Source organism: Pleurodeles waltl, chromosome 6, assembly GCF_031143425.1.
Source record: "Pleurodeles waltl isolate 20211129_DDA chromosome 6, aPleWal1.hap1.20221129, whole genome shotgun sequence".
Classification (NCBI taxonomy): Eukaryota; Metazoa; Chordata; class Amphibia; order Caudata; family Salamandridae; genus Pleurodeles; species Pleurodeles waltl.
This window is the reverse complement of record NC_090445.1, coordinates 1,706,736,307-1,706,759,642: the sequence shown is the minus strand read 5'-3', so window position 1 is coordinate 1,706,759,642 and position 23,336 is coordinate 1,706,736,307. Positions and strand designations below refer to the sequence as shown.

The 23,336-nt window shown below is 45.1% G+C and overlaps 1 protein-coding gene across 3 annotated transcripts in view; it reads left to right on the top strand.

Moving 5' to 3' along the window:
• PHF1 (PHD finger protein 1) overlaps window positions 1-23,336 on the top strand; it is a 607,606-nt gene that overhangs the window by 133,115 nt on the left and 451,155 nt on the right. The window lies entirely within an intron of this gene.

Here is a 23,336-nt window from a genome sequence, read left to right as displayed (position 1 = left end):
GCAGATGGTATTTTAAATGGCTTCACCTTAGGACAGGTAATAAGGTAAATTATGAAGGTGTCACATGTGTATGGCAAGTGAAATGTTAACTTTTAAAGTTATTATGGATTTAGGGTTGGGTGTATCCTAGATAATAAAGATGGTAGACGAATGGATCTGTCGTTAGTTAAGAGACTTGGTATGTTCTCAATTATGAAGGCAGCGGTACAAGGGTAAAACTTGAGATTGCCTAAATTCTGAATGTGGCTTGCGATGAAGTGTTGAGGTACTGCTGGTATCCTAAATTATGAAGATGCTATAATGTAAATGCTGGAGGTACCAAATGTATGTTAAATGTTAGAACATGCTTAAAACTGGAGGGTACAGTGGGTAATCAAAGTTACGAAGGTGGCTGAAGTTGAGAATTTGAGGTACTGGGTGTATTTAGATCTAACTTTTTGTGTACTAAAATTGCCAGTTTATATTTTGCTTATTAATTTTGTGGACAATGGAAAACATGAAGAATTAGTTCAGTGAGGTGCTCTTCAGCATCCTCTTGATTTAATTCTTTCAGCTCTGTTCGCAAAACTGAAGGTATAGTAGCAAATTGTATTTGTTGGAGTCTCAACATGAGCAAACAAAATGCAAGAACGCTTCAGGATTGCACTGAACTGAATATCATAGAACGTCTATTGGTTTAAAAACTAGCCCAAAGGCTCCAAAAATGGAAGGTAAACTTTAAAGGAAGTAAAACTTTAAATTATTTCCAGTCTGTAGAAGCCTTGGACTTTCTTGCTTCTTTTTCTGAACTATTTTTAGTGTTGAGCGCTCAACCGCTCCGTCCCTTGTGCCGTTAATTTCTCTGGTCTCTTGTTAGTTTTGTGCTGTACCAATAATTTTCCTTACTTAGCTATCTAAAGGCATAAAACGCAGCACACCAGGCGTCGCTAAGCAGCTGGCGTTTTCTTAAAGATCCACCTTGCCTGCACTTTGAGTGTTTTATTGTGAATACTTCAACCAGAGGGGTTTATCTTGTCAGATCAAAACTCAGGTCCTTAATGTGGGGGTTTCCTCTGGGTGGAGAGCGCTATCAGTTTGCTTAATGAAAGGCTTGTTAATTGTCTAATAGAGAGGATGTTACTTTTGGGGGTAGAACTTCCTTCCAGCCTTTTCTTTATACTGTACCCACAGAATTCAGTTTTAAATTTTAGCCAAGCCCAATGTCCACTGGATGGTTCAGTGGAATCCACATCGAAACATGCGCTTATCAGCCTGTCATTCTTCCTAAGGTCAATACATTGAGTAACATTAAATGGGTTTAATGCTAACATGTTATTTACAGAGTTCTGATGGTTACGTGTACCTGCACATTCCTCAAGTTTTGAATAATCACAGGCGTCAGACTGCATATGAAAACTGTTTGATAACTCTCTGTGTGGAGGAGGGAAGGGGGGTTGCTGGCTCCTTCTCGGCTCCTGAAATGGTTTCTCCGTTTTGCAATAAAAAAGAGCTATAAAGCACCCCCCACAGGCGCATCGGTCAGTTCCCTTTTTAGGTCGAGCATAGCAGCGCGCAATCGCTGCTTTTCCGACCTGTTGGTATGTATCTGCGCTTTTAACACCCGCATCACGCCCATCACTGTCACTCGTTTGTGGGCTTGCCCTTCAAAAATCCTTTGACATTAGTAAACGGCTTATGTTTGTCCCTCCTTGAGGAGGTTTTGTTACCGCCTTGGCCATCACCCCTGTTACAAGGCTAATTGCCCTTTTGCCGATAGGTTTGACTGCGAGCGAACTTCCTTTTCCTTTTGTGTGTCTCTTCACGCTCATTGCGTCCGTGGCGCTGTGAATCAGCTTGCTTATATGAAATTGTTTTACTTTTAATTTTTAATAATTTATGTGAAAAGTCTGGTTAGGAGTTTACAACGCTAATAGCTCTAACTCGAGCAAAAGTGAGACCCATTGCATTGCAAATGCTCGTTTCAAAACTGCACTGGGAAGCGGAAGGAGCACAGCCTGGAAAGCTGGCCTCAGTCGCCAATCTCATGCGGCAAAGGACAGGCAGGAGCCACCCAGTTAACCATGCTTGGCTTGCCCACTCACGGTCAGGCTGGTCTATAGGTCACTCTAGCAGTGCCTGATGGGCTGGTCTGACAGGTCACTGTGTTGGCCAGTTGTCTGGCTGTTTGTGGGCCTGCTTTATGGTCCACTGGGCTGCTACAAATGCTTGCAGTTTCCTATACCTTGCAAAACATCAATAGAGGAGTGTTTAGAAATTCAAAACTTCCCCAAAATGTAAATTACGGACATTTTATCTGTCTGATTTGCTAATGGGCATGGCAGAAGACGTGGGTGCCCCGTACTATATCTAGAAAAGAGGCTCCACTTCCCCTTTGCTCGAACCTGAGAGGTGTGACCCTGGGCCCCAACACTGCAGCTGCTTACATTTGTAAACCCTTTGAGTGTAACCTGACCTCGGGATGGCTGCAAACCTTCTTCTCTCTTGCAGCATCCTCTTTATTTGTGAAAATGTCCCAGTAGGGCAGGGTTTGTGTTTTAATCTCTAAAATGAGGACAGCTTGACCTAATCAAACCTTGTTGTTTAACAAACTGTAAGTGTGAATCCTGTTGTGCTTTCTAGATAGGTGACGAAAAGCAGAAGGACACAAATGTGCCTTAACAGCAAGTTTAGTCTATGAAAAAGGCACGCAGCACATTTTGTTTTCTCACTAAAAGCAGTTTTAAAATGCAATTCATAAGCTCTACATGTCTGTTTAAAACATTCTGTCACTTTCAGTCATTTCCAAGCTGTTACACCTTTGATATATGGAATAAACGTGATTTATAAAAAGCTAAAACTATAAAATGTTCGCTTTATATTTTTTGTGATTGTGCTCATTTGCTGTTTTTGTGAAAAAGGCCCTGGACCGTTTAATTTGGGATTATTATAAAACCAAGATACCATTACCTATAACTGCCCTTCCTGTGATGTCATTTGTGAAGTGGATACAATATTTATCCCCCACTTCTTTCCTTGGGACGTGTGACCTGTTAATGAGGTACACTTTTGCTTTCGTGCATGGGCCTATTTTTTAAATTTCAGTATGGCACTGTGCCCACCCACCTCCACTGATGGCTTTATAGATGGAATCCCACAACTGAGAGCATGGTGTCCCCGTGACATAGAAGGGTCTGGTGGAAGTAATCTTGGCTCTGGGGTTGTGCTGGCTGAATGCTGCAGTCCTATCCACAGACAGCATGAGGCTTCATTCCCCTGTGGCAGCATGGACACTATCTCACGAGAGGTGACACTGTCAGCGTAAGATCCCATTATCCCCTGGCTGTCTCTTCCCTTGGGCAGCTGATGTAGCCCTCCCATGGTGATGAAGTGACACAGCAGCAGCGTACAACAGCTGGTGGTATCCACAATTAGCGTCAGCGAGTGGGGCGCTGACCCAAACCTTCTGTGTTTCATCTCAGTAATATCGATTCTCATCTGGGCTCCGCTGAGGAGAACTAATCCTGCAGCCTGGCTGAGCCAGGAGCAACCCCCTGCAAAAAAGGGCGAAAGCTGATTCATTGCAACAGGGGTCTGGCAAGAGTTAGCATGCTGCTGACACATGCTGTCCTTAACAAGGAGCACATAATTGCTGTACATGGATTTTGCATGCGCCTGGAAGTATTCAGCTTAGAATCAGACCCAGGTCGGTAGCACTCAGTGCCTCACCACGGCCCTCATTGTGAGTGGCTTTTAAATCCGATGCTGCTGTTACCGACCATGTCAGAATTATGGGATCTGCAGATACTACCACAGATCCCTTATTTGTCAACCAGAGAGTTCAGCAGCTAAAGTAGGGGGAATTAGACCTGGAATTACAGATTCCTCCAATAATTCCTCTTTTAATTAACCTAATGTAATCAGCTATCCACATAAAATATAGTTCCGTTCTTTCCAGCAGGCATTTTAACCCTCTACACCACTTTATGGAGATTCAAAGGTGCAGCTAGACAAAACTCCCATCTCTCTCCCTAGCAGGAACATTAATCACAAGAGGTATCTTGACATTCTCTCGTAGGGGATTTCCATGTATAGTCCTAAGCACTGAATAGTTCCGCGCGCCTGCGGGGACCCCGGAGCACTGTTGTGTAGTATATTCTTAAGTGCAATCATCAGCTCCTTGACAAAAAAGGTCTGTGAAAAACACTTAAGAATAACAATGTGCAGCCTATGTGAACAGCTACACAGGCCAAATTGTTAGAAGAAAAAACAGTTGTAGTGTAAATTTCACGTTTAAACCTCTATTTATTCTATAAATACATAAATAAATACATTCTCATATTTTATTTACACCTCTCATGAGAATAAAACAATGTAGGGCAGTGTAGCCCATAGGCTGCCATTATACAGAATGAAAATAGAGCTGTGCCTTTAAGAAAGTAAAGTCTTCCTGTTTCCCATCATGCACAGCAAAAGGCAGTTGCCTCAGTTCTTTTTTCCGGCTCCTTTCTGACAGAACCCTGAAGCATTGAGCTCTACCTCACAAAATCCTTTTGTGACAGAAATTAATTTAAAATCTTTTGAATTTCATTTTCACTCGACGTTTTTAACATTGAGTGATAATTTTCTGCTTTTTTCTGTTAGATTCTGACAGAATTTTGAGGTTTTTCTACTTCAGAAATGCCTTCACTGTTTGACAAATGTCCTTCTTGTGGCAGAAAAAAGGCCAAAACAGATCCACATCGGGTCTGCATAATTTGCCTTCCATCCAGCCACAAACCGGAGTCGTGTGACATCTGCAAAACCTTCTCCAGAAGGACCCTTCGTGACAGGGAGAAGATCCGACTCCAGGCGAAAGAGGACAGGAGGAAAAGTGGTCATTCTACCACAGAGCGAGGAGAAGGTCAGTCTTCTACCAGGGCTCACACTGGTTCCTCTATAACTCCGACCAGACCAGCTCAAAAACGGCACAGGTCTCCGACGACGTCGAAGGCGTCGACGTCGAGGCAAGGAACGGCGCCAACATGCTCGCCGTCGAGGAGTGGTTCGCCGGCGAGAAAGAGACATCGCTTGCCGTCGACGACGATTTCGCCGTCGAGACGGCGTGGACTTTCGCCGTCGAGATCTGGGTCACCGTCGACACGGCGAGGACGTTCCACTTCGAGGAGATCTGAATCCGGTTCGCCGTCGAAACGGCGAGATCGATCAGCGTCGAGGGGTGCTCGACGTCGTAGACGTTCACCGTCATCACGGCGACGTCGAGGGTCGTCGTCGAGAGATTCTCAACGGCGAGAAGAATCGACGGCGAAGGGCACTCGCCGTCACCGTACTTCGACGTCGAGGAGTGTGTCGACGTCGAGACAATCAAAAAGACCTAGGAGGGTTTATACAACCTCAGAATCCTCAGCTTCACTCATCCTCCTTCCAGCGTCTCCACAACTCTCTCCTCGACAATCACCATTGCCACAGACGCCGGTAACACCTACGGCGCCTCTTCCGGCTCCGCCTTCAGAGTCTGTTTTGAGGACTCCAACGCGGTCTGTAAGACGTTCGGGACATTCCTCTAGACGCTCTTCTTCCTCTCGGCACCGTCATGACTCACAGAGATCTCAGCATTCACATCACAGGCGTTCTTCTTCGTCTACACGGGACTACTCTCCAACCCTATCGGACTCACCGTCCCCGAGAGTGTCCCCCATAGATGATGTGAATACGTTCCAGGAGGTCTTAGTACGAGGGGCAACCAAGCTGAACATCCCGCTGGCGGTACCTGCCCCATCGACGTCAGTGATCTTCGAGACCTTGCATCACAGGACATCTTCCAGACCTTTGCTTCCACTGGTTCCAGGTCTCCTTGAACCAGCAATGGATATTTTCCTTGCACCGGCCGCAACAAAGTCTGCTCCTTCCAGACTTATTAAAAAATATCGTCCACCAGAACAAGATCCTCTATTCTTGAGGTCGGACCCAGTTCCTGATTCGGTGGTCATAGTAGCGGCAAAGAAACTGCATTCAACCTCACCATCTTCTTCTTCACCTCCAGATAAAGCGAGCAGAAAGATAGATGCTGCAGGACGAAAAGTATGCTCTACTGCAGCCGTCACGATGAAGGCAGCCAGCGCTACTGCGTTATTAGGGCGGTACGATCGTGCCCTCTGGGACTCTTTAATGCAGTTTGCGGAACATCTTCCTAAGGATAAAAGGGAAGATTTCCTGGAGGTCGTGGGTGAGGGAGCCATGGTGTCTAACCAAATTATAAGTGCTGCAGCTGACTCTTCGGTGCTATCCGCACACAATTATGCACACGGGATAGCGCTCAGAAGGCATGCATGGTTGAGACTTACATCACTCAAACCTGAAGCGCAGCAGAGAATACAAAACCTGCCTTTCTCGGGCTCCACCTTGTTCGGTTCTCATGCCGATGACGAGATGGCTAGAATGAAAGCTGAACTAGATACCTTGAAAGCGGTAGGCATGGAAAGACCGAAAGAACAAAGAAAGGTTTTCCGGCCATATCAACGACGACTTTTCACCCACCGGTATCAGTCGCCACACTGGATGTCTTTGCGCCCCCAGCAGCAGCAACAACAGCAGTATCAAAGGGGTTTCTCTACTCAGCGAAGGTCGACAAGGGGTCGTTCAACACCTCAAACTCAGGCAACTCGACAGGCTCCCACGTCTAAGCCCTGAATCTTTGCTTCCCCCTCCTCCGTTATCCACTCCGGTAGGGGGAAGTATCTCAAATCATCTGGACGAGTGGCTACGCATCACAACAGACGCCTGGGTATTGAATATTGTGAGACATGGTTACGCTCTCAGATTCACCAGTTCTCCACCATCTGTTCCACCCAAAACAGCCAACCGCCATCTCGAAGCTCTACAGTTAGAGGTCAATATCCTATTGCAAAAAAGAGCCATAGAACCCGTTCCCATCAGCCAACAAGGGAAGGGGATTTATTCGAGATATTTCCTTGTACCGAAAAAAGACAAACAAGAGTTTCGTCCCATCTTAGATCTGAGGACAGCAAACAAATGGATTCGCAAAGAAAAATTCAGGATGTTAGCCTTACACCAAATTTATCCACATCTACGTCAGGGCGACTGGCTATGTGCGATAGATCTTTGCGACGCTTACTTTCATATCCCAGTAACCAAGAAACATCGAAAATTCCTAAGGTTCACCGTCGGAAAACGCCATTACCAATTTGCAGTTCTACCTTTCGGCCTAAAATCAGCGCCAGGAACTTTTTCCAAATGCATGGCGGTAGTAGCCGCCCACTTGAGGAAACAGCGAATATTCGTCTACCCCTATCTAGACGATTGGCTCATAAAGGCCTCCAGTTGTCTCGAGACACAGCAACATTTCGAATGGACTCTACAACTGCTGCAAAAACTTGGTCTTCAAGTCAATCTCCTGAAATCTACAGCAACACCTGTTCAGAGGTTGCATTACTTAGGGGCCATTGTAGATACCAGGCTAGGAAAGGTGTTTCCTTCGGAGGAACGACGGTTATCGATTCTCCAGAAGTGCAAACAACTGCAGGAAAGACCTCAAGCCACTGCAAGAATAATAGCTTCTCTACTGGGCTCGATGGTGTCTTGTATCCATCTGGTTCCCAATGCTCGCCTCCATATGAGACCATTGCAGGAAAATCTGGAGGATCAGTGGTGTCAACTGAGGGACGATTGGGAGAACAAAGTCCTTCTTTCTCCTCACACCCTACAATCCCTCAAGTGGTGGTGTTTACCCAGCAATCTCTTGGTGGGGATTCCGTTCCAACAACGGCCCCCATCTCAAACCATCGTAACAGATGCGTCACTGATCGGATGGGGGGCGCACATGGAACATCTTCGAGTCCAAGGCGAGTGGTCACAGAGAGAGAGTCTCTATCACATCAACCTGCTGGAACTTCGCGCAGTCCACCTTGCGCTCAAAGCCTTCCTTCCCTCTCTGAGAACGGAAACTCTCCTTCTCCAGACAGACAACGTGGCCACTATGTACTACGTGAACAAACAAGGAGGCACCAGGTCCAGAATTTTATCCAGAGAGGCTCAGACAATCTGGCATTGGCTTCTAGCCAGGAACCTGTCACTAGTGGCAACTCACCTGCCCGGCATCCAGAATGTTCAAGCGGATGCCCTCAGTCGGGTAATGGACGAGAACCACGAATGGGTACTACACGACGACGTCGTTCATTCCATTTTCGCACTCTGGGGTACCCCCTCTACAGACCTATTCGCAACCCCAGAAAACAAAAAATGCCAAAACTTCGCCTCCAGATATTACCATCCAGGGACACTGGGGAATGCCCTGTGGATAAGCTGGTCAGGAGCATTTCTTTACGCCTTTCCACCGCTTCCCCTGATTCCGGCGGTCCTCCAGAAGCTGTCCAATGTTCAGACCAAAATGATCCTAATTGCTCCGGAGTGGCCACGCCAGTGGTGGTTCCCAGACCTTCTTCACCGGTCACTCAAACCACACATCAGGCTACCATATCGTCCGGACCTTCTCACGAAGTTCAGAGGGCAGATATCTCATCCCAACCCCTCATCGTTGAGTTTGGCAGCATGGCTCCTGAGCTAGTGCAATATGGACACTTGAACCTACCTCAGGACTGTATGGAAATTCTGAAGGAAGCAAAGCGCCCTTCCACACGATCAGCCTATGCAAGCAAGTGGAAGAGATTCTGCATTTGGTGTTTACACAACAACATTGACCCGGTTTCCTGTGGGGAACAATCTATCCTGCCATACTTGTTAAGTTTGGCAAAATCGGGCTTACAACTGTCGTCAATAAAAGTTCACTTGGCGGCGATAACGGCATACAGAAAGAGTCCTTCACAAACTTCCTTTTTTCGGATTCCGATTATTAAGGATTTCCTAGAAGGTTTAAAGAAGGTTTTTCCTCCCATTAGAAAGCCTTCTCCTCCATGGGAACTGAACGTTGTCTTATCACGTCTGATGCTGCCGCCATTCGAGCCGATACATAAGGCATCGCTGCAGCATCTCACATGGAAAGCTGCTTTTCTGGTGGCAATCACTTCAGCGCGTAGGGTCAGCGAAATCCAGGCCCTTTGCGCTCAGGAACCCTACACGTTTTTTCATTCTGCGAAAGTGGTAATGAGAACTCATCCAAAATTTTTACCTAAGGTAGTCTCCGACTTCCATGTGAACCAAACAATTTCATTACCGACTTTCTTTCAGAATCCAGCTACCCCTGCTGAGAGAACTCTGCACTCTCTGGATGTAAAGAGAGTCTTGAAATTTTACCTGGACAGGACAAAAAGCTTTCGAAAATCACAACAGCTTTTTATTAACTATGGCCCAATCAGAACAGGTTTGGGCACATCTAAACAATCGTTATCCAGGTGGATTGTTTCATGTATAATGTTATGTTATCAGTTAGCAAACAAATCCCTTGGTGGTAGGCCAAAAGCCCACTCTACCAGAGGGAAAGCAGCTACTGTAGCCTTGATGAGAAATGTCCCTTTGGCAGAAATATGCAAGGCTGCCACTTGGAGGTCGGTCCATACCTTTACTAAGCATTACTGCCTTGATACAGACGCTAGGGCAGATGCTCAGGTTGGGCAGGCTTTGCTCAAGAATTTGTTTGCATGATTCATGTTTTTCTCAGTATTCTTATATCTACTCCACCGCGGTTATGGGGATGGGCTTGCTACTCTATTCAGTGCTTATGACTATACATGGAAATCCCCTACGAGAGAAGGAATGGTTTCTTACCTGTAACTCCAGTTCTCTCGTAGGGGTATTTCCATGATAGTCATAAGCAACCCTCCCTCCTCCCCGGTGGAGTTGACATAGAACATGAATATTATGGAGGTTGGTACTCCAACAAATATTTTGTTTTTTCTTCATGTCAGGTTAATAGCCTCCAAAAAAGAACTGAGGCAACTGCCTTTTGCTGTGCATGATGGGAAACAGGAAGACTTTACTTTCTTAAAGGCACAGCTCTATTTTCATTCTGTATAATGGCAGCCTATGGGCTACACTGCCCTACATTGTTTTATTCTCATGAGAGGTGTAAATAAAATATGAGAATGTATTTATTTATGTATTTATAGAATAAATAGAGGTTTAAACGTGAAATTTACACTACAACTGTTTTTTCTTCTAACAATTTGGCCTGTGTAGCTGTTCACATAGGCTGCACATTGTTATTCTTAAGTGTTTTTCACAGACCTTTTTTGTCAAGGAGCTGATGATTGCACTTAAGAATATACTACACAACAGTGCTCCGGGGTCCCCGCAGGCGCGCGGAACTATTCAGTGCTTATGACTATCATGGAAATACCCCTACGAGAGAACTGGAGTTACAGGTAAGAAACCATTCCTTTGAATTGCTTCCCGAAGGCTGGACTCGCAAGGAACTTTTCTGCAGGTGCTTTTAAATCGCAAGTTTCTAAATTATTGCTAAACAGCGCCCCCCCGAGGTCAGCACCCCCCAATTCGGGACAGCACCTGGTGCGGCCACACCGCTCGCACAGCCCTAAAGCAGGCCCAGCCTGGAGTTACCAGAATCTCAGATGTTGGTAATTCTGGGGGTGAGGAAAATCAAGCTCGTTTATTTGAGCCATCACTGTACCTTACTCCAGGGGTGGGTGGTGAGGTCCACTCTGCTGGTGGAGCTAATGGATATTTTGGCACTCCGCTTGGAGTTTCGACCAAAAACTCAGCTAGCTCTGGCAGTAGAGCGGAGCTCACCGTGTGCGCACTGCAGTCCAGTTATAGGCCACGCAGCGCAAGCGTACACAGTCTGTGCTGTGTGGCCAATAACTGGGCTGCAGTGCACACTCGGCCTGACATCTGTGGCATGGAGATGCTGCCGTTACCAGCTCCTGGATCCAGGCCTCCCTCCACCAGCAGCCTGGGAGCAGGAGGCAGAGGGCGGCATAGAGCCAGGCTGCTGGCAACGAGGACCCAGATAAGTCCTCATTTTTAGGGTTGAGCACACACAAGAGATCTGGACCATGTTGCAATCTCTCTGTGGGCTTCTAACCACAACCATGTCACGCCCATCACTTTAATTAGTTTGTGGGCTTGCCTTTTAAAAATCGATTGATTCCATTTGTAAAAGGCATGCATACTTCATGCCTTTTCTGGTGTTTAGCCCTCCTCGAGCGCACCGGTAAACTACTAAAAAAAAAAAAACAAAACATACAAGACTCTGGGGGTTATTCTAACTTTGGAGGAGGTGTTAATCCGTCCCAAAAGTGACGGAAAAGTGACGGATTTACCACCAGCCGTATTACGAGTCCATTATATCCTATGGAACTCTTAATACGGCTGGTGGTATATCCGTCACTTTTGGGACGGATTAACACTCCTCCAAAGTTAGAATAACCCCCTCTGTGTTTTCAGTTGGTTTCTGGACTTCTTTTCATTTCCTGCGCAGCGCGATCTTGCTGGGCAGAAGTCGAGCGCTTTGTTTGACATCGACCCTGTTACATGGATAATTGCACTTTTGCTGGTTACATGGATAATTGCGCTTATGCCAGTAACATGGATAATTGCACTTTTGCCAAGAAGTTTCACTGTGACTGAACTTCTGTTTCCTTTTCTGTGTCTCCTTCACGCTCATGGCGACCATCAGCTCACATATGTGAAACTGTTTTACTTTTCATTATTAGTTTATGTGGCAAGAAAAGTCAGTTTAGGAGTTTAGCTCTAATGTGAACAAACATGAGACCTGTTGCAATGAAAAGGCTTGTTATTTGACTGTTTCTGCAGTAAAAATGATCCATAAAGGACTTAACTGAAGCAGGTGGTGCAACCTAAATGCTGAAAGGGCTCTAGATTAGGATTAAAGGCATCATAAAGGGAAATAAGAGCAGACCCTTGCCCTTCGTACTTAGGAAACAAGAGCAGGAGAGATAGCGTCCTTTACAACTGAATTGAGTAAGGAGAGAAGCAGATATCTTTAACAGTAACAGTGGATGGACGTTGAATTTGAGTTCATTTTGAAACCATGACTGGAATGAGATCCGTGTTAGAGACAAATCAGAATAAGATGCCACTGTAGCTTTTCCCAAGCACTAAAAAACGTGGTACTGGATTATGGCTCAGTCTCCATCATACATGTGATCATTATTGAATGTTTACTCGCTTGTTTTGTTACCCATCTGAGCTCTGTGCATCTTCTGAACTTTGACTAGGTGTTTCTACAGTTATCCAGCATTGTAAATTTCATAGATTAACATGCCTGAATGATTGCCTATTGACTGGCTGAGAATACTCTGTAGCCATTGTTAGTAGAGTATTGTACGTGAATGAAGACTGTCCACCTTATTATATAACTGGCCATTGGGGATGGTAAGACAGTGTGTCTAACTCTCAGAGAGGCTTCAACTATCAGCTTTTCATAGCTCCACCTTTACATTTTTTAATATCTTTATTGGCATTTTTGACATAATATCAGTTTGCAATCAGCGATCTAATTTTGGTTATCCGGAATGGAGATATTAGACAGTTGTATTATAACAAGGATACCAGACAATTATATTGTCAATCCATTACAACCAGAACATCCGTGCCTCTCATTCCTGATGATAGCATAAATGTCTGTGTTTTTTATCCTAGTTTCCCTTTGCAAACATCTCTCATCAGTGGGACGAGATAGTTTTCATGCACTCCACCTTTAAATATAGTCTGAAACCTCAAGAGAGGGGGGAAGAATGCAACCCACTTGTGAATCTGTTAAAAATACATTTCAGTTATTTTTTCTCCTGAATTCACTTGCTTGATTAAAGACCAACAAAGCAGTTACTTGAAGTGTGAGGCGGAAACTCGCTCACCTTTTTAAGAAGTTTCCAGGGTATCACCTGACCCACTGTCACCACCATTCTAGGTCATCTCAGATCAACATCTGGTTGAGGGTTTATATTCTGAATCCGTAGAGTCTGTCCTTCCTGTTAGATGAATCCACATATCTGGTGTCCATCTCTTTCATTGGTTTGTTTTATATCAATGGTTACTGTTTGTGTTTATTGTTTTTTAATTTATTTCTTGTGTTTTTGTTTTTTGACGATAAGCGAGAGTTAGTCTTTCATTTGATTAATTAAAATCTATTATCGGTGTCCCCTTTCCTTAGTTGTTTTTAGGTTTCTCCAGTATTGGATCTTTCATAGATTCACATGCTTCAATATTCCCCATTGTCGAAGTGGGAGTCTAACGGTAAACTTATAAAGCAGTACATGTTAGCATCCTGGGCTATAATGGCAATGCACTTTCTGTTTAATAGCCTATCTACTTCCTTTTTTGAAAAATGACTAAACTTGACCTATGACCAATCAGACGCCAGCACCCTCTGGAACACTCCCAGCAGAGGCTGTTTCCCTCAAATTTTATACTGCATATCGTGTGAAGGTAGTCTCGTTGAGCTCTGCTCAACTACCTGTTTTTTCCACACAGAATTATAATAACTTCTTTCTTTAGGAATTATTACTACAACAGGTCTGGATATGTCTCATATTTTGAAGAAAGGCCTTTTCAGACCTTGTGACACCTGTGGGAAGAAAAAACTTCATCCAGGAGGATCCTCATAGGCAATGTATTTATTGTTTTTTATCCGGATCATAAGGTAAAAGACTGTAAAATCTGCCGAACTTTCTCTCAAAAAACTTTAAAGGACAGAGAAGGTAGACTTTTATTGTGGCTCCAGAAACTTAAGACCAGGAAATATCCCTTATCTGAGGAGGACGGTAATAATTCCTCACAGGCCACAACTTCAAGTAAGAGACAGAGAATTGAAGAAAAACATTCATTAGAGCCAAAGGCAAAAGTCAGTAAAAAATCCAAACATACCGACAGTGGCCAGGAGAGAAGGTACAAAGATCAACCTTCAACCTCCAAGCAACACTTACCTAAGTCTCTGCCCACTACTCATTCTTGAAGGGAACTGTTCTTAAAGATGCCTCACAGTCCGCTTCGTCGACATTGAGAGTGAAAAAATCAGATTCTGTGTCGACTAAAACGGCGTTGAATAAACCTCCGTTGACGTGCTCATTGACAGTAACGGCAACGGTAACTCCTATCTTTATGTCACCAAGTTTTCCTATGATTATAGCATTGTTCCACTGTCCTCAATGACAATTGTAATGGTGAAGGCTATCAAACGCCGCTCGTTGGATGCCTCATCAGCAACCTACTCCAGTTCCTCGTCTGCACACACACACTGTCAACGGCATAAAAACAATATGCTTTGACCTCATCGGCAACAAGCTTGTCGACGAAGGCAATGTTGATGAAGAAGACCTCGATGTCTAAGCTTCCCTCGATGACTTTGTCAAAGACCACACCGTCGATGGTGGCTTTCTCGTCGACAACAGGCCAGTCAACAAGCATTCCAGATCCAGGCATAATGGCGACTCCATTGTTGACAATAGCTTTACCGTCGGTGGAAGAGCACTCACTAGCGAAATCTTCAGCAAGACTACATGATTCTACCATTTCCACAAAGCCACAATATGAATGATCGTTTCCACGGCTTTCCCGGATACCATTTAAAAACAGATCATCAGATTCCGTAATTCTGCCTATGCATACGTCACCAAGTAAAGTCCTGCCTTACCCGCATATCCACCTCCTTGACAATGATGACGACTCTGATAATGGCGGTCCTTTTGACGCAGCTAGTAGCCCATTGCAACTAAAAGTGAGACTTTGATGATGACAATGAACAGTACCAAGAATATTATGGTTCAGCTGACCAAACGCAACAGATGCACCGGTATCGTACAGAATTTCACTAGAAACAAGCTCTTCCATGCCAGCATCTCTAGTAACAAATCTTCAGAGTATGCTTCAATACCACTACCATAGGTTTCCGTCTTCACTTCCTGCTACGCCTATAATGCAAGTAGCACCACTGATGCCACTTTTTCAACCACCTGTTCTGTTGACAAGGCCCACTCCCTTAGTTTCCACACCGATTACCTCGGCACAAGAGGTCGCTTCTAACTTGACACAACCCGTGGTAGAAGGTGTGCCCTCTTCAGATGAGGACAGAGGAGACGGCGAAATAAGAGACAAAACATCTGATCAAGACGAATGGAATGACTACCTTGTTCCCACTCACTTTCCACCACAGGCGGCACCAGTGGATTCTCCACCCGGCGATATTGGGGGCTTCCACAATTTAATGGACTGTGCAGCTAAAAGATTTGAACTGCCATTATTAACTAAGTAAACAGATTGTTTTCTTTATGACTTTAAAGAACAAGCAAAAAAATCTTTAAGGACCATACCTATAGTGGACTATATTTGTCTGAAGGGTCTAAAAGCCATGAAGAACCCAGCCACTGGAGAAAAAATATAAGGCCCCAGACAGCTCACAATCTTACCTCCATAGGTCAGCCAAAACCAGACTCAGTAGTGTCTCAAGCTGTACAGCGACGCTCAAAAAACCCCTCCGCACCAATTTCACCTACTCCGGACAAAGATGGGCATAGGCTGGCTAGCATCGGAAAGAGGTTCTCCACAATGGCAGCCACTGCAGTTAAAGCAGAAAATTAGTTGGCCATTCTAGCCTGCTATGACCGCCAAATTTGTTTGGATATAGCACCGTACATCGATCTACTGCCTGAAGATGCTAAGACGGAAGCACGTAAGATCCTACAGGAGGGCGAGTGAGTGTTAGCAGAGATGATCGACGGCGTCATAGACATCTCCACTACAGGTTTCAGACAATTAGCGGAATCTGCAGTGTTGCATAGGCAGGGATGGTTTAAATCCTCCTCCTTCTGCCCTGAAGTCCAAACAAGGATCCTGGATATGCCATTTGATGGAGAGTCATTGTTTGACAAACATATAGATGATGCCCTACAATCATTGGAAACAGACACAGCAGGTTCTTAGGCACCCTTCAGTTCCGTGTACAGCCATTTTTCATGGAGCTAGAGGAAGGAGAAATTACTCATTTCGAGCACGCTACCAAGAATATAGGCAGTTCCAGTCTCCCCAGTACCGTCAACAATACGTACAACAGCAGAGGTATAGACAACTTCCAGCTGTGGCATATAAGCAGCCTCCCAGAGGAAAGTTGCCAGCAAGGGGCAGAGACAGTAGAAAAGTATGACTTCCAACGTATACCAACTGCCTCTTCACAATTTCGGATCTGAGGACGCATAGTACATCATTTCCAACAATGGTCCAGTATAACTTCCGACAATTGAGTTCTGGATGTCATTTTGAGAGGACACTCACTAGAATTGCTCCAAAAACCTCCAAACACCCCACCTTCAGGCCCACCACCGCCTCCATTGAAACAACTGTTAAAAGAATTATCCAGCATGATAAAGAAAGGAGCAATAGAGAACGTTTCGAAACATCAGATAGGAATGATTCTACTCTGTGCTTCTTTCTTGCCAAGAAGTCCTCGGGAGAATGGCGTCCAATACTCGACCTTCGGAATTAAACATTTTTCTAAAGAAGCAAACTTTTCGTATGGTTACGCTACAGGACATATTACACCTCCTGAACAATAAAGATTACATGGCATCATTAGATCTTCAGGATGCACATTTCCATATACCAGTACACCCGGCTCATTGCAGATTCCTATGTTTCCAGATAGCATGAATCCCTTTTCTGTTCAGAGTGTTGCCTTTCAGACTAAAATCTACCCCCAGAATTTTCACGAAGATGTTGGCCCTGGTGGCCACTCATCTCAGGCAACCGGGATCCAAGTATTCCCGTACTTGGACAATTGGCTAAGAAAAGCCCCTAGTTCAAAACAAACTGCGGAGGCAACAGCCACCTGCCTTTCATTATTAAGCAGACTAGGCCTTACAACAGATTATCAAAAGTCACAGCTGAAACCAACAACTAGGTTGACTTTCTTGGAAGCCATTCTGGACACAGTGAAGAACAAGGACTTTCTCTCCTAAGACAGACAGGCAAAGATTCACCAACTTGCAATCAAGAATGTCAGTTTCTGTCCGGATGTATAAGTCGTTGATGGGAATGATTTCCCCGTGCAGTCCCTTAGTCCCAAACTGTCACTTACGCATGAGACCCCTTCAGCAACAACTCGACGAGCAGTGGATCCAGACGCAGAGCTCGTTCGATGATCCTATTCATGTTACCCAAACAATGAAATCGGAGATTTTATGGTGGATACAACCCTTCAACCTAACGACAGGGCTCGGATACTTCGCCTCGCTAGAAGGTGGGGAGCACACCTTTTAGGACTTGAGGATAAGTGGAAAATCGTCTGCAGAGGAGAGGAAACTCCATGTCAACCAGCTGGAACTCAGGGCTATTGCCCTAGCATTGAAAGCCTTTCTTCCCAGCATCACAGACAATACAATCAGTATGTTCTATCTGAACAAACAAGGAGGAACACATTCTCAAACGCTCTCTGCTCAAGATCAAGATATCTGTAACTGGGGGCTTCAACATTGCATATTCATAAAAGTGGAACATGTACCAGGAGTACACAATCTCCTTGCTGATTCATTAAGCTGGACTACCATTCCATACCACAAATTGGAACTAAATCAGCACAGGATAAAAGAGCTGTTCCAGCACTGGGGAAGGCCGAAGCTGGACCTGTTTGCAACGAGAAAGAACAAGAAATGCCTGTTCTTTGCAAGCTGCCATCCCCAAGAGGGATCATGGAGGAATGCATTTTCAATGCAGTTGTCAGGAGTATGTGCCTACGCCTTTCCACCGATTCAGTTGATCCCAAGGATAATAAAGTGAAGAGAGAACCCTGCAGACTCCTTGTGATAGCCCCCAGGTGGCCAGGTAGTACTGGGTCACTGAACTCCTTCTCCTCTCAGAACAGCCTCACTGGCAACTCAGGATAGCACTGGATCTGTTGACAATAAACAAGGGCCAGATACAGCATCTGGGCCCAGCATTGCTATACTTGTAAGCCTGAATCCTGACTAGAATGAGTTTGCATCTTTAGTCATTCCAGCAGACTGCAGATAAATACTGGCCAAAGCAAGAGCTGAGGCAACAAACAGTACCTATAAGCTCAAGTGGAAACGCTTCTGTCTTTGGTACAAGTCCTTGAACATCCACCCACTCAAAGCACCGCCAGAGCAGATTCTTCCGTACTTACTGCACCTAACAAAAGCCAAACTCTCTCATTCTTCGATAAAGGTACACATGGCTTCGATTGCATGCTTTATTCTTCTTGAATAATTAAACAATTCATCAAGTGACTCTTCAAGGCCTTTCCACCGGTTAGGAAACCCCAACCAGAGTGGTATCTGAACGTAGTCGTAGAGCAGCTAATAAAGCCACCATTTGAGCCGATACACAGATCTGAACTAAAGTATGTTACCTGGAAAACAACAATACTTTTGGTTCTTACTTCTGCAAAAAGGGTGAGCGATACACAGGCTTTCATTATCAAGCAACCTTTCCTACAGTTCACAGCAGACAGTTATCCTCAAGACAAACCCTAAGTTCATTCCGAAAGTTACTTTGGATTTCCATTGAACCATTTGTTCTCAGATCTCTTTTCCCGAATCTACAGACACGAGTAGAAAAATACCTCCACTTACTAGATGTCAAAAGATGTCTCAAGTTCTATTTGCACAGGACTCATCACATAAGGAGATCAGACCAGCTGTTCCTAGCATACTGAGGTATCTGGAAAGGTCTTCTAGTAACAAAGCAAACTATTGCGAGATGGATAGCTGCCACTATTCAATATTGTCATACTCAGGCTGGTAAACATTTACACGACAGAGTAACAGCCCATTCTACTAGAGCCATGGCCACTTCCACAGCTCTCAATGCAGGAGTGCCAATTCAACACATCTGCAGGGCTGCCACTTGGTCCAGCAGGCACACATTTACAAGACATTATTGCCTGGACGAGAGCCATAAGACGGATACAGCTGTGGGACAGGCAGTGCTACAACATCTTTTTCATTAAGGTGAGCCTCTTTCTTCTTGTCCCTCCATCCACTAATTGTGTTTCTGAATAGATCGGTATCTTTAATTTTACTGTATTGCTTGTTATTCTGATTGAAGCATGTGAATCTATGAAAGATCCAATACTGGAGAAGAAGATTAGTTACTTACCGGTAACTGTAGGTTCGATGGCATATGTTGCTGCAGATACACATGTTTGGCACAGTCCGCTGCCTGGTGTTGGGCTCGGAGTATTACAAGTTGTTTTTCTTCGAAGAAGTCTTTTTTGGTCACGGGACCGAAGGACTCCTCCCTCTTCGGCTCCATTGCGCATGGGCGTCGACTCCATCTTAGATTGTTTTTTTCCGCTGTTGGGTTCGGACGTATTCCTTTTCGCTCCGTGTTTCGGTTCGGAAAGTTAGTCAGAATCTCGGAAGAAAGCGTCGGTATTGTTCCGTTCGGTATCGGGATAGTTAGGTACATCGCCACCGATCATCGGAAGACTTTGGGGTAGCTTCGATTCCCCCATCGGGGCCTGGTCGGCCCGACCGCGTGCGACATCGAAGCCGATGGAACGGACCCCGTTCTGTTTCTGCCCAAAATGTCACAGTAAGTATCCTTATACAGATCAGCACTTGGTCTGTAACTTGTCCTTGTCCCCCGAGCACAAGGAGGATACCTGTGAGGCCTGTCGAGCCTTCCGGTCCAGAAAAACACTCCGGGACCGAAGAGCCAGGCGTCTACAAATGGCGTCCACGCCGACAAAACAACGTTTCGACGACGAAGAGGAAACATTCTCGGTTCCGGACTCAGAATCCGGAGACTCCGACGTCGAACAACAGCAACAAACTGTGAGTAAGACGTCGAAAAGTAAAACCATCGACAAAACGAAAGCCCAGGGGACGCCACTGCCAACAGGCCATGGCTCGACCCATAAAACAGGCGACCCGTCGAAGGCGCCGAAAAAGGGCACGCCCATAGCGAAGACACCCGACTCCGGTCGAGGGACCGCCATGGAGCAACCTCGGAGCCGAGATAGCGGCTCCGAGAGACAAAAACAAGATACCGGCACCGAAAAACATCGGCACCGAGAATCCATGCCGAAAGGAACAAAAATTCTGTCGGTGCCGAAACCGAAAAAAGATTCTCTCTCGGTGCCGAAAAATACCACACCTTCATCCTACTCAGAGGAACAAGGAATAAGTGGCCAGATGCACAGATTTGGACAAGAGCTCCAAAGTGTAGAATCAGACTACACACAAAAGAGACTGTACATCCAGCAAGACACAGGGAAGATATCAACCCTTCCCCCAATAATAAGGAAAAGAAGGATCAGTCTCCTCAAGGATGACGCACAACCACAAACCAAAGTGGTTAAAAAAGTCACGCCTCCGCCCTCTCCACTACAACAGGCATCGCCGGCACAAACACCGCCACAAATGCACTCACCAGCGCAAACTACCATAAGTCAAGATAATCAGGATCAAGACGCTTGGGACCTATACGACACCCCAGTGCCGGACAATGATCCAGATTCATACCCCACAAAGCCGTCACCGCCAGAGGACAGTACCTCATACTCACAACTGGTGGCTAGGGCTGCAGAATTCCACAATGTCCAACTGCATTCCGATCCTATAGAGGATGATTTTTTATTTAACACCCTCTCGGCTACACATAGCCAATATCAATGTCTCCCAATGCTACCAGGGATGTTACGGCACGCAAAACAATTTTTGAAGAGCCCGTAAAATCAAGAGCCATCACCCCAAGGGTGGATAAAAAATACAAACCACCACCCACAGATCCAGTGTTTATTACTTCGCAGTTACCACCTGACTCCGTAGTAGTAGGGGCAGCTCGCAAAAGAGCAAATTCCCATACATCTGGCGACGCCCCACCTCCGGACAAAGAAAGCAGAAAATTTGATGCGGCAGGAAAAAGAGTAGCATCACAGGCAGCCAACCAGTGGCGCATCGCAAATTCTCAAGCGCTGCTGGCCAGATATCACTGCGCTCACTGGGATGAGATGCAACTTCTCGTAGACCATCTTCCCCAAGAATACCAAAAAAGGGCGCAGCAAATAGTTGAAGAGGGACAAACGATCTCAAACAATCAAATCCGCTCTTCACTGGACGCAGCCGATACTGCAGCGAGAACAGTCAACACTGCTGTCACCATAAGGAGACACGCTTGGCTCCGCACTTCAGGCTTCAAACCTGAAATCCAGCAGGCTGTCCTTAATATGCCCTTCAACGAAAAACAACTTTTTGGCCCTGAAGTGGACACAGCCATTGAAAAACTTAAAAAGGACACAGACACGGCCAAGGCCATGGGCGCACTCTACTCCCCGCAGAGCAGAGGCTCTTTTAGAAAAACTCCATTTAGAGGGGGGTTTCGTGGCCAACCCACAGACACCACCAGCCAACAAACAAGAACCACACCATATCAGGGTTCCTTCCAAAGGGGAGGTTTCAGGGGATATAGAGGGGGTCAATTCCCAAGGAGTAGGGGAAGATTCCAGACTCCAAAAACACCTCCACCTAAACAGTGACTTTCAAGTCACGCAACCCCTTCACTCAACACCAGTGGGGGGAAGACTAAGCCAATTCTACCAATCTTGGCAACAGATTACAACAGACAATTGGGTATTAGCAATAATCCAACATGGCTATTGCATAGAATTCCACAAATTCCCCCCAAACATCCCTCCCAAAACACGCAAAATGTCACCACAACATTTAGAACTTTTAGGACTAGAAGTTCAAGCACTACTGCAAAAGGATGCAATAGAGTTAGTACCAGTACAACAAAAAAACACAGGAGTTTACTCCCTGTACTTTCTAATTCCAAAAAAAGACAAAACATTAAGACCAATATTAGATCTCAGGACACTAAATACCTACATCATATCGGACCATTTTCACATGGTCACACTACAAGACATCATTCCACTGCTCAAACAGCAAGATTACATGACCACATTAGACCTAAAGGATGCGTACTTTCATATACCAATACACCCTTCTCACAGAAAGTACCTACGGTTCGTATTCAAAGGAATACATTACCAATTCAAAGTGTTGCCATTCGGAATAACAACTGCACCAAGAGTGTTCACAAAATGTCTAGCAGTAGTAGCAGCACACATCAGGAGACAACAGATACATGTGTTCCCTTACCTAGACGATTGGCTAATCAAGACCAACACAGTAAAAAAATGCGCAAATGACACCACATGTGTCATACAAACCCTTCACACACTGGGGTTTTCCATCAACTATACAAAATCACACCTAGAACCGTGTCAGACACAACAATATCTAGGAGCAACCATCAACACATCAAAGGGAATTGCCACTCCAAGTCCACAAAGAGTGCAGGCATTCCACAAGGTATTAAGTGCTATGTTTCCAAACCAAAAGATACAAGCAAAATTTGTGCTAAAACTTCTAGGCATGATGTCATCATGCATAGCCATTGTCCCAAACGCAAGACTACACATGCGACCCTTACAACAGTGCCTAGCATCACAATGGTCACAGGCACAGGGTCAACTTCAAGATCTGGTGTTGGTAGACCGCCAAACATACCTCTCGCTTCTATAGTGGAACAGCAAAAATTTAAACAAAGGGCGGACATTTCAGGACCCAGTGCCTCAATACGTTATAACAACAGATGCTTCCATGACAGGGTGGGGAGCACACCTCAATCACCACAGCATTCAAGGACAATGGGATATACACCAAACAAAATTTCATATCAATTACCTAGAACTGTTAGCAGTATTTCTAGCGTTAAAAGCCTTTCAACCCATAATAACACACAAATACATTCTTGTCAAAACAGACAACATGACAACAATGTATTATTTAAACAAACAAGGAGGAACACACTCAACACAATTGTGCCTCCTAACACAAAAAATTTGGCAGTGGGCGATTCACAACAACATTCGCCTAATAGCACAATTTATTCCAGGAATACAAAACCAACTAGCAGACAACCTTTCGCGAGACCACCAACAAGTCCACGAATGGGAAATTCACCCCCAAGTTCTGAACAAGTACTTTCAAATTTGGGGAACACCCCAGATAGATTTGTTCGCAACAAAAGAAAACTCAAAATGCCAAAACTTCGCATCCAGGTACCCACACCGCGAATCACAAGGCAATGCTCTATGGATGAGTTGGTCAGGGATATTTGCATACGCTTTTCCCCCTCTCCCTCTCCTTCCATATCTAGTAAACAAGTTGAGTCAAAACCAACTCAAACTCATACTGATAGCACCCACATGGGCAAGACAACCTTGGTATACAACTCTAATAGACCTTTCACTAGTACCGCATGTCAACTCACCCAACAGACCAGATCTGTTAACACAACACAAACAACAGATCAGGCATCCAAACCCAGCATCATTGAATCTGGCAATTTGGCTCCTGAAATCCTAGAATTCGGACACTTAG